Below are 12,509 nucleotides of genomic sequence, written 5' to 3'. Positions count from 1 at the left end.
GTAACACCCCGAAACATTACGATAAAAGGTAACTTTGGAAATCCTGGTGAGTGCATCCCAATTCTTTACTATATACATATATCTGAGGGTGTTTAGATAAAATATATATCTATACCTATATATAGCTATATACAGAAATATATAGAAATATCTATTTATAAATACTTAGAACATATTCTTTTATGTTAAAGGGACAGTCTAGTATAAATTAAACTTTCATTATTCAGATAGGACTTGTAATTTTAATCAACTTTCCAGTTTACTTTTATCATCAAATTTGCTTTTTTCTCTTGGTATTTTTAGTTTAAACTAAACATAGGTAGGCTCATATGCTATTTTCTAAGCCTTTGAGGGCTGCCTCTTATCACATGCTTTTTAAATCTCTTTTCAACACAAAGAGACAAAAAGTACACATGGGCCATATATATAACACTGTGTTCAGGCACAGGGGGTTATTTAAGATTTAGCACAAAACAATGCTAAATTTAAGACAATAGATAATAAACAGTCACATTCATGTGATCAGGGGGCTGGAAGAATGTTCCTAGATACAAGGTAATCACAGAGGTAAAAAGTATATTAATATAACTGTTGGTTATGCAAAACTGGGGAATGGGTAATAAAGGGATTATCTATCTTTTAAAACAATAACAATTCTGAGGGGGAGGAGCTAACCGTCGACAGGAGCAGTCGCATGGGGAAAGAGCTCCAGGCTATTTAGTCCATAAAGGCTCTTTTTGCCTGCTATTTACCTAATGATTTCAACAAAAATGAATATAACAGTAAGGAGCAATATCTCAGTAAAGCTGGCTCTCAATAAAGATTGACTATACTGACAGTTTGACGGAACATGTTTGAGGCCTACGCGACCAGTTAGAGGCAAGCCACCTTTGCTCATGAGGCATCGACACATAATATAGTGTTCTGACTTTGCCAGAAATCTACCTGCGACTACAAGGATTGTTGGATGTGTTACATGAGGCCTTAAAGAGAGGATACCTGCTCATATCTCTGGATAACCAAGATTTAAGATCACATTGAGGAAATTACCATATATCTTTCTCCCTTACACTGCTATTGCCAACAACTGCAATGGAAACAATATCACAAGCGCTTCACGCAGCGCTTCACGCCCTTCTACTAAATTTCGAGGCAACTATCCTCCAAACCCTCAAATCTGAGTGTCAATCACAACTACCTGAGGGGGAATCTCTTCCGTACTCCAGCAAACTAGCTCCAGTGGAACCGACACGAATGATTAGACAGGGACGGATTGGTTGGAGCAACAAGTCAGCATGGTTGGATTGGGAAGAGGCCGGTTCCCAGAGACAACTCACCAACCATTTAGCCCAAACAACTGAAGAGGCGGAGGTCTTGGAGAATGACATAAAGGACGGTACAATAACTCGACAGAATAGGATGAGACCTGCAGAGATGGGCCCTAGCTGCGTGGCCACTCATCATCATTCGCTCGCACATATTGTCCTTAAAGTGGAGGATGTTAAGCTTTCCTCTGCAATAATAAGGTCGGTTGCCTTGGCCCTCTTACAAAATTTATATTCCCATGAGGCTAAAGGATTTTGCCTGGAAACTTTACTAACACCATATGAGGCCTCTGAGAATCAGGGATTTTGGAGTACTGGTGTGGGGTAAGATAACCTAAATGATTGCAAAGGAATTCCACACTTCTATCAGTGTTGCTACGTTCCTGTAACTTCCCTCTATGGTCAAAGGTTTCCTAATCTTTAGTACTATTCATGACGACGGAAATGTCTGAAGTTTTAGACTTTTTCATGAATACCGGACATTTACCCTATCTGCAGTTAACCTCTGAACACGAGTCAATTCCGATACCTAATTCAGTTGGTTCTGACATTAGCTCATTGAACTCTCATAATATCAAACTGGGGAAAAAAAAAAGTTATTTTACCTAGCATTATTTATATTGCATGTGTACTGGTTGCACTTATATATATATATATATATATATATATATATATATATATATATATATATATATATATATATATAGTTGTGTTTACTGTTTTCTAGTCATATGTTTAATAGAGTTTATAACCCTGAAGTGCAGTATACTTGACCAAGTTCCTGAGTTCACATATTTATTACCCTGTCACTAATTAGATCTCAGGGGTCTGTTATATTTGCATAGCCATCAGCCATGTAGTTAACTGTATATAGCAACACAGCATGTGATACTTTCATTAGAGGTGCATAAGCCCGTTAGATACGCTTATATAGAATTTACTGCTCACTTAACGTTCGGAATCTGATGATGTGGGATCTGTCTTAAGGGCTTTAAAAATGCTTATCTATCTAGCTGAATGCCCTTTTAAGGGCAATGCCCATACAAATGCCCCTTTAGAAGGCAAGGGTAGTTTAGGATTTTTTAATGTTAGTTTTTTTTGGGGGGGTTGGTGTGTGGGGGGTTTTACTGTTAGAGGAGGGACTTAGTATTTTTGAAGGTAAAAGAGATGTTTAATTTAGGGCAATGCCCTACAAAAGGCACTTTTAAGGGCTATAGGTAATTTAGTTTAGATTTTGGGGGGCTTTTTTTATTTTCGTAGGGATTAGGTTTAATTTTTTTTATCTTGGATAATTTGGCTAATTTTTTCTGTAATTTTAGCCTTTTTTATTTTTTGTAATTTTTTATTTAATTATTATAATTTAACATTAGGATTTTTTAAATTAATGTAATGGGGGTTTATTTAGGGGATGTTAGGTTAGGGGGCTAAGTAATTTAATTTGTTATTTGCATTGTGGGGGGGTTGGCGGTTTAGAAGTTAATAGCTTAATTAGGTTAATTGCATTGTGGGGGTTTGACAGTTTGGGTGTTAATAGATTCATTAGGGTAATAGCAATGTGGGTGTTTGGAGGTTTAGGGGTTAATAGATGTATTAGTTTAATTGCGATGTGGGTTAATGGCAGATTAGGGGTTAATAGTTTAATTAGGTTAATTGCATTGTGGGTGAATGGCAAATTAGGGGTTAATAGTTTAAATAGCTAGATTGCGTTGAGGGGGGATGGCGGTTTAGGGGTTAATAACTTTGATAGATACGTTTGCGTTATGGGGGTTGGCAGATTAGGGGTTAATACATTAGTTATTGTGGTGGGGGGTTGTGGTTGAGAGGTAGATATTGCGCATGCGTTAGGTGTTTGATTTTATTTTAACAGCGAGCAACGGGTAAAATATATGCGCCGTACTTGTATGCGGTGCTGTATTTGCGATCGAGTGTAGTGTAAGGTCGGGTTACCATAGTAACCTATTAATGTTTTAGAAATCTTGCATCGGGTGGAAATGTTAACACAACGCTAACTTACACCCAGATGAAAAGAGCAACTGCACGCAAAGCGGAAATTATTTCAATGGAAATCTGGTACTAAAATGGAGTCATAAATTTCTTTTAGCTGTTGGCTGATTTGGTAGCTTTCGGCTCCATTTTTAATGGCTCAACGGAAGCGAGCTATAAGGTGGTTAAAAAAGTAACCAAGAATAGTTTTGAATTGGATTTATATACCAGATCAACTGATAGAAATAATCTTTTACACTATAATAGTTTTCATCATGAGAGATTGTTAAAATCTTTACCAAGGAGCAAATTCCTAGAGAACAGTTTACTGCACATACAAATCATATTGATGCTGAATGCCTGGACTTTGTTTCTAAGTTTGGACATCAGAGTCATAAACTTAGAAAGATTTTTAATATGTACTGGTATATCCTTAGAGACTGTAATAGGGAATTACCATGTTTTACTAACTGTCCTGTGATGGTTTATAAAATAAACAAAAACTTTAGGGATTTATTAGTGAAAGCTAATATTGGCAGTAAGGTTAAATCTTAGATGCGGTACATAATTAGTAAACACTTACGCCTAGATTACAAGTTTTGTCAGTAAAAACTTGGGGTGCTAACAAGCCTTTTTTTTTCCAGCGCACACTTTAAACAACGCTGGTATTACAAGTTTTCTGAATGGCTGCGTCAGCCTCAGAAAAGTGAGCGTTAAGCAAATTTAGCGCCACTTCTACCTGTAATACCAGCGTTGCTTACGGTAGCAGTAAGCTGGCAAAACGTGCTCGTGCACGATTTCCCCATAGGAAACAATGGGGCTGAGCTGGCTTAAAAAAAACCTAACACCTACAAAAAAGCAGCGTTCAGCTCCTAACGCAGCCCCATTGTTTCCTATGGGAAAACGCTTTCTAAGTCTACACCTAACACCATAACATGAACCCCGAGTCTAAACACCCCTAACCTTACACTTATTAACCCCTAATCTGCCGCCCCCGACATTGCCGACACCTACATTATATTATTAACCCCTAATCTGCCGCTCCGTAAACCTCCGCAACCTACATTATACTTATGAACCCCTAATCTGCTGCCCCCAACATCGCCGACACCTACATTATAGTTATTAACCCCTAATCTGCCGCCCCCAATGTTGCCGCCCCCTAACTACAATTATTAACCCCTAATCTGCAGACTGGACATCGCCGCAACTTTAATAAATGTATTAAACCCTAAACCTAAGTCTAACCATAACCCTAACACCCCACTAACATAAATCTATTTTTAATAAATCTAAATAAAATTACTATAATTAAATAAATTATTCCTATTTAAAACTAAATACCTATAAAATAAACCCTTAGATAGCTACAATATAATTAATAGTTACATTGTAGCTATTTTAGGTTTAATCTAATTACACCTAATCTAATCTAATTCCCTATCCTAAACTAAATTACAAAGTAATCAGCTCTTTTACCAGCCCTTAAAAGGGCTTTTTGCGGGGCATTGCCTGTAAAAAAACCAAATGCAATACCCCCCCCAACATTACAACCCACCACCCACACACCCCTACTCTAAAACCCACCCGATCCCCCCTTAATAAAAACCTAACACTACCCCATTGAAGATCACCCTACCTTGAGCCGTCTTCAGCCAGCCGGGCACTGATGGGCAGAAGAGGACATCCAGACCGGCACAAGTCTTCATCCGATCGGGGCAGAAGAGGTCCTCCATCCAGCAGAAGTCTTCATACAAGCGGCATCCTCTATCTTCATCCATCCGGTGCGGAGCAGGTCCATCTTCAAGACATCCGACGCGGAGCATCCTCTTCTTTGCGAGGTCAATTCTATTGGCTGATCCAATCAGCCAATCGGATTGAACTTCAATCCGATTGGCTGATTAAATCAACCAATCAGATTTTTCCTACCTTAATTCCGATTGGCTGATAGAATCCTATCAGCCAATCGGAATTCGAGGGATGCTATCTTGGATGATGTCATTTAAAGGAACCTTCATTCGTCGTTAGTCGTCGGAAAGAAGAGGATGTTCCGCGTCGGATGTCTTGAAGATGGACCCGCTCCGTGCCGAATGGATGAAGATAGAAGATACTGCTTGGATGAAGACTTTTGCTGGATGGAGGACCTCTTCTGCCCCGATCGGATGAAGACTTGTGCCGGTCCGGATGTCCTCTTCTGCCCCATTGGTGCCCGGCTGGCTGAAGACGTCTCAAGGTAGGGTGATCTTCAATGGGGTAGTGTTAGGTTTTTTTAAGGGGGTGAGTTTTGGAGTAGGGGTGTGTGGGTGGTGGGTTGTAATGTTGGGGGTATGGTATTTGGTTTTTTATAGGTAAAAGAGCTGATTACTTTGGGGCAATGCCCCACAAAAAGCCCTTTTAAGGGCTGGTAATAGAGATTATTACTTTGTAATTTAGTTTAGGATAGGGAATTTTATTATTTTGGGGGGCTTTTTTATTTTATTAGGGGGCTTAGATTAGGTGTAATTAGATTAAACTTCTTGTAATATTTTTTTATTTTTTGTAATTTAGTGTTTGTTTTTTTTGTAATATAGTTTAGTTTATTTAATTGTATTTTATTTAAGATAATTGTAGTTAATTTATTTAATTAATTTATTGATAGTGTAGTGTTAGGTGTATTTGTAACTTAGGTTAGGATTTATTTTACAGGTAATTTTGTAATTATTTTAACTAGGTAGCTATTAAATAGTTATTAACTATTTAATAGCTATTGTACCTAGTTAAAGTAAATACAAAGTTGCCTGTAAAATAAATATAAATCCTAAAATAGCTACAATGTAACTATTAGTTATATTGTAGCTTTCTTAGGGTTTATTTTACAGGTAAGTATTTAGTTTTAAATAGGAATAATTTATTTAATTATAGTAATTTTATTTAGATTTATTAAAAATAAATTTGTTAGGGGGTGTTAGGGTTAGGGTTAGACTTAGGTTTAGGGGTTAATACATTTATTAAAGTTGCGGCGATGTCCGGTCGGCAGATTAGGGGTTAATCATTGTAGTTAGGGGGCGGCGACGTTGGGGGCGGCAGATTAGGGGTTAATAAATATAATGTAGGTGTCGGCGATGTTAGGGGCAGTAGATTAGGAGTTCATAGGTATAATGTAGGTGGCGGCGATGTCCCATCGGCAGATTAGGGGTTAAATAATTTTATTATAGTGTTTGCAATGTGGGGGGGCCTCGGTTTAGGGGTTAATAGTTAAGAGTGTTATGTTCCAGCATTAGCCCATAAAACTCTTAACTACTGACTTTAATACGCGGTAGGAGTCTTGCAGGTAAAGGCTGTACCGCTCACTTCTTCCAAGACTTGTAATACCAGCGTTAGGCAAATCCCATTAAAAAGATAGGATACGCAATTGACGTAAGGGGATTTGCGGTATGGAAAAGTTGCGGAAGAAAAGTGAGCGGTAGACCCTTTCCTGCCTGACTCGTAATACCAGCGGGCATTAAAAAGCAGCATTAGGACCCCTTAATGCTGCTTTTTAAAGCTAATGCAGAACTTGTAATCTAGCCGGTAGGTTGTTACCCTTGTTTGGAATGTTCTATGATCAAGGGTGATACGTTTTCACACCCCAGATCAGGTAAAATTTTCAGCATAAGTAATTTTTTTTTACCTGTTACACTAGTAATGTAGTCTACCTTTTTATATGCCCGTGTTCCAGAATTTACGATGGTGAGAGAACTAGAAAGGTACGCAATCGCATTAGGGAGCACAAATTTAACATAAGATGTGGTAATGGTAAAGCTCCAGTTTCCTCACATTTTCTGGAAGCAGGGCATTGAATAAGCCAATTATGGTAACAGGTGATAGATCAGGTTAGATCCCCTAGGAGAGGGGAAACAGGGAACTACTATCGAAAAGTAGGGAATTATATTGGATATGTATCTATTGATAAAAGGTGGCATTATATGTGAAATAAGAAATCCGTTTTTAACCACTAGGTGGTGATAGTAGGTCACTTAATTGCAGCCAGGTGTTGTTACACTGTAATTAGGCAGTTTGTGATGCTATATAAAGATTGAATGTGAACAGTTCTGTATTGCATGACTAAGGGTGCACTATCCGAAACATTGCAGTTTGTAACCTGGATATGTTTCCTTGAATACATTATTCATCAAGTAAATGCTGTGGACATATTGTTTTGTGAGTCTATAGGTGATCCCCCCAAGGTAATATTAGATCATGTAAAATGTTATTATATGCTGGGTGCATATCAAACAGAATACATCTCCTTAGGTGAACTGAAATGAGTAATTGCATATTTTACATCTTTCAGAGTACATGGATTGTTATGATTTCTAGGCTGAAAGGCAGTTTAGACCAGATGCCTGGCAAACAGGAAACTGTATGTGGAAGAATATTAACTCCCTTTTAAAACCTTAAGGGACATATTATGAGTAGAGCTCAAATGTTGCACACAAAAGCTAAATCAGGTTTTCGCGGTTGTTTGCTCGCAGGTTAAACTGCACTGGTATCCGCTAGAGTGCAATCGTGATTTAAGCTAGAATAATTTCCGCATCCTCAGAGCAACAAAAATAACAGAAATAACAATTTCATGAAACAAAAAAGTGTCACAAAACACACAAAAAATACACTACAAGTACATTTACACTCAAAATAACAACAACTAACAACAATTATTAAAAAAAATAATGTGCAAAACATTATAAGGGTTCAAAGATATGAGATCTTAGGTATTAGAAAAAAGGCAGGGTTTTAGCATCTGAATGTAGGGTTTTAGCATATATATATATATATATGTATATGTATGTATACAGAGTATTGTGCAAAAGTCTTAGGCCACCATTAGATTTGTTGTTTTAGCAACGTTTTAATGACCATCTATATTTATTTGTTGGTCTCTTTATTAAGATACAAACAGAAATACACAAAATATGTACTCAAAATATACCCCCCCCCCCCCACACACACACACAATTTTAAGAACAAAATGGCTTCTGCAGGCAAAAGGCAGTATTTAGTGTGACCTCTCTTGGCACTAAACACATCTTGAACTCTTTTGAGGAGACTGTCCTGAAGTTTTCTGAGGCTCCTTTAACATCTTCCCATAGTTCTTTAGATTTAGGTTTTCTTTTATTTCTTTCTCTGTCCAGGTGATACCATATTGTCTCAATAATATTCAGGTCTGGACTCTGTGGAGGCCAGTTCATGACTGTCAGTGTTTTATCAGCTGTTTTTCTCTCCAAATATGATTTCACTCAATTAGCAGTGTGCTTGGGATCATTATCAAGCTGAAAAATAAAACCATTCCTCATCAGGCGCTTTCCAGTAGTAATGGCATGATGAATTAAAACCTGTCTGTACTTTTCTGCATTGATCTCATCAATTTGGACAATATCACCAACACCACTGGCAGAAATGCAGCCCCAAACCAGGACAGACCCTCCATCTTGTTTAAAGGGACAGTATACACTGATTTTCATATAACTGCATTTAATAGACACTACTATAAAGAATAAGATGCACAGATACTGATATAAAAATCCAGTATAAAATGGTTTAAAAACTTACTTAGAAGCTTTCAGTTTAGCTCTGTTGAAAAGGCAGTTGGAAAGCCCACTGCAAGTGGGAAATAAGACCCCCCCCCCCCCTTCTTTTGCATATGCAAAGACCCTTTACACAAACAGGAGCAAGCTGGAGAAGGTAGCTGACGGTATTCAAATAAAACTTTGGGGCTTGGTTAGGAGTCTGAAAATCAGAGCAATGTTCATTAAAAATAAGCAAAATTATACATTTTTTTTAAAAAACAACCTTTATGGGCTTTATAAATAGATCATCTACAAAACATTTATGCAAAGAAAAAATGAGTGTATAATGGCCCTTTAACCCAATGTCGCAAGCACTGATTCTTCCTTGTCTCTCCAACTCTTCTTATCAAATATTGACTACAATTGGACTCAAAAATTTCAAACTTGGATTTGTCACTTCATAATAGTCTTTTCCATTGATCTTTAGTCAAATCTTTGTGAACTTTAGCTTATCTTAGCCTTTTTACCCTTTTACCCTTCCAAAAAAGTAGTTTCTTGGCTGCTACCCTTCCACAAAGACAATTTTTGGACTGTAGAAGGGTCAACTTGGCATCCCAATGAAGCTGCCAGATGCTGAGCCAGGTCATTGCTGGACTTTTTCCGGTCTCTCAAAGAAGAAACTCTAAGAAAATTCTCTTTAGGTTTTGAACGTTTTCTTGGCTTTCCAGTTTATCTTTGTCCTGGACCTCTCCTAATACTTCAAAATTCTTTATAATAGTTTGAATACATCTTGAGTATTCAGTTTGCTTGCTGATTTCACTTTGAGAGTGGCCTTGCTGATGCAAAACTATGATTATATGGGGGATCTTTATCAAATTCAGGAAGAAAAAATTGTAGTACCACACTCCGTAAAATAAAATTTCTTTATTGGAAAATCTTAAAATTCAATTACAAAATGATGTGACAGCCTGCCACTTGTTTGGAGAGAGAGCGCAGCACACGGGCTTACGCGTTTTGGCAGATTGCCGTAATCATAGCCTGGTGTGTGTCTGTCCTCCTTGGCATTAAGAACACCTTAAACAATTCTAATTGGATAAAAAATATATGCTAATCCCTCCTTCTAATGCTCAGCAATTGCTAAATACCTGCAGCTTAAAGTTAACTATCAGTACTCTGAAATTTCTTTTTGAGTACAATACTGATAGTGTTTGCCATATTGAAGGCATTGTAATACCAATTTGTACATGGTTCCTTCTTATTGGTTTTATAGAGTTGGAGACACTCAGTGTTTATATATACTCATGACTTGTATGTGCTTTATAAAACATGCTTCCTTCTTAAAGGTGTAGGAAAATTAGAGAAACACACGGCTAGATTTGGAGTTTTGTCGGTAACGACCCGAAAAACTAACGCCGGCTTTTTTATAAAAATAACTCTGGTATTGAGAGTCCACATAAAGGCTGCGTTAGGCTCAAAAAAAGGAGCGTAGAGCATTTTTAACGCAGCTTCAACTCTCAATACCAGAGTTGCTTACGCAAGCGGCCAGCATCAAAAACGTGCTTGTGCACGATTCCCCCATAGGAAACAATGGGGCTGTTTGAGCTGAAAAAAAAACCTAACACCTGCAAAAAAGCCGCGTTCAGCTCTTAACGCAGCCCCATTGTTTGCTATGTGGAAACACTTCCTACGTCTGCACCTAACACTCTAACATGTACCCCGAGTCTAAAAACCCCTAACCTTACACTTATTAACCCCTAATCTGCCACCCCCGCTATCGCTGACACCTGCATTTTATTTTTAACCCCTAATCTGCCGCTCCGTAAACCGCCGCTACTTACATTATCCCTATGTACCCCTAATCTGCTGCCCCTAACACCGCCGACCCCTATATTATATTTATTAACCCCTAATCTGCCCCCCTCAACGTCGCCTCCACCAGCCTACACTTATTAACCCCTAATCTGCCGAGCGGACCACACCGCTATTATAATAAAGTTATTAACCCCTAATCCGCCTCACTAACCCTATAATAAATAGTATTAACCCCTAATCTGCCCTCCCTAACATCGCCGACACCTAACTTCAATTATTAACCCCTAATCTGCCGACCGGAGCTCACCGCTATTCTAATAAATGGATTAACCCCTAAAGCTAAATCTAACCCTAACACTAACACCCCCCTAAATTAAATATAATTTTAATCTAACAAAATTAATTAACTCTTATTAAATAAATTATTCCTATTTAAAGAAAAATACTTACCTGTAAAATAAATCCTAATATAGCTACAATATAAATTATAATTATATTATAGCTATTTTAGGATTAATATTTATTTTACAGGTAACTTTGTATTTATTTTAACCAGGTACAATAGCTATTAAATAGTTAAGAACTATTTAATAGCTAAAATAGTTAAAATAATTACAAAATTACCTGTAAAATAAATACTAACCTAAGTTACAATTAAACCTAACACTACACTATCAAAAAATTAATTAAATAAACTACCTACAATTACCTACAATTAACCTAACACTACACTATCAATAAATTAATTAAATACAATTCCTACAAATAAATACAAATAAATAAACTAGCTAAAGTACAAAAAATAAAAAAGAACTAAGTTACAAAAAATAAAAAAATATTTACAAACATAAGAAAAATATTACAACTATTTTAAACTAATTACACCTACTCTAAGCCCACTAATAAAACAACAAAGCCCCCCAAAATAAAAAATGCCCTACCCTATTCTAAATTACTAAAGTTAAAAGCTCTTTTACCTTACCAGCCCTGAACAGGGCCCTTTGCGGGGCATGCCCCAAGAAGTTCAGCTCTTTTGCCTGTAAAAAAAAACATACAATACCCCCCCCAACATTACAACCCACCACCCACATACCCCTAATCTAACCCAAACCCCCCTTAAATAAACCTAACACTAAGCCCCTGAAGATATTCCTACCTTGTCTTCACCTCACCAGGTATCACCGATCCGTCCTGGCTCCAAAATCTTCATCCAACCCAAGCGGGGGTTGGTGATCCATCATCCAGTGGCTGAAGAGGTCCAGAAGAGGCTCCAAAGTCTTCATCCTATCCGGGAAGAAGAGGCGATCCGGACCGGCAACCATCTTGATCCAAGCGGCATCTTCTATCTTCATCTGATGACGACCGGCTCCATCCTGAAGACCTCCACCGCGGACCCATCTTCTTGCGGCGACGTTCAACTGAAGAATGACGGTTCCTTTAAGGGACGTCATCCAAGATGGCGTCCCTCGAATTCCGATTGGCTGATAGGATTCTATCAGCCAATCGGAATTAAGGTAGGAATATTCTGATTGGCTGATGGAATCAGCAAATCAGAATCAAGTTCAATCCGATTTGCTGATCCAATCAGCCAATCAGATTGAGCTTGCATTCTATTGGCTGATCGGAACATCTAAGAACTGGAAAAAATTATGGGTCAAAAGGTACCTGGTCACTTTCAGTACATAGTCCTGAAATTCTCTTGAAAAATCTAAGTGGTTTCTAAGAAAGAATTTTATGGCCCGTAGGCCTTCCTCATGAGGGATCGAGGAATATAGGGATACAGCATCCACTGTTGTCCACTGATAATCCTGATCCCATAATTGTGTTTCCATCATATTAAGAACATGCTTAGTATCCTTAATAT

The sequence above is a fragment of the Bombina bombina genome, chromosome 4, assembly GCF_027579735.1.
Source record: "Bombina bombina isolate aBomBom1 chromosome 4, aBomBom1.pri, whole genome shotgun sequence".
Taxonomy (NCBI): Eukaryota; Metazoa; Chordata; class Amphibia; order Anura; family Bombinatoridae; genus Bombina; species Bombina bombina.
This window is presented reverse-complemented; position numbering follows the sequence as displayed.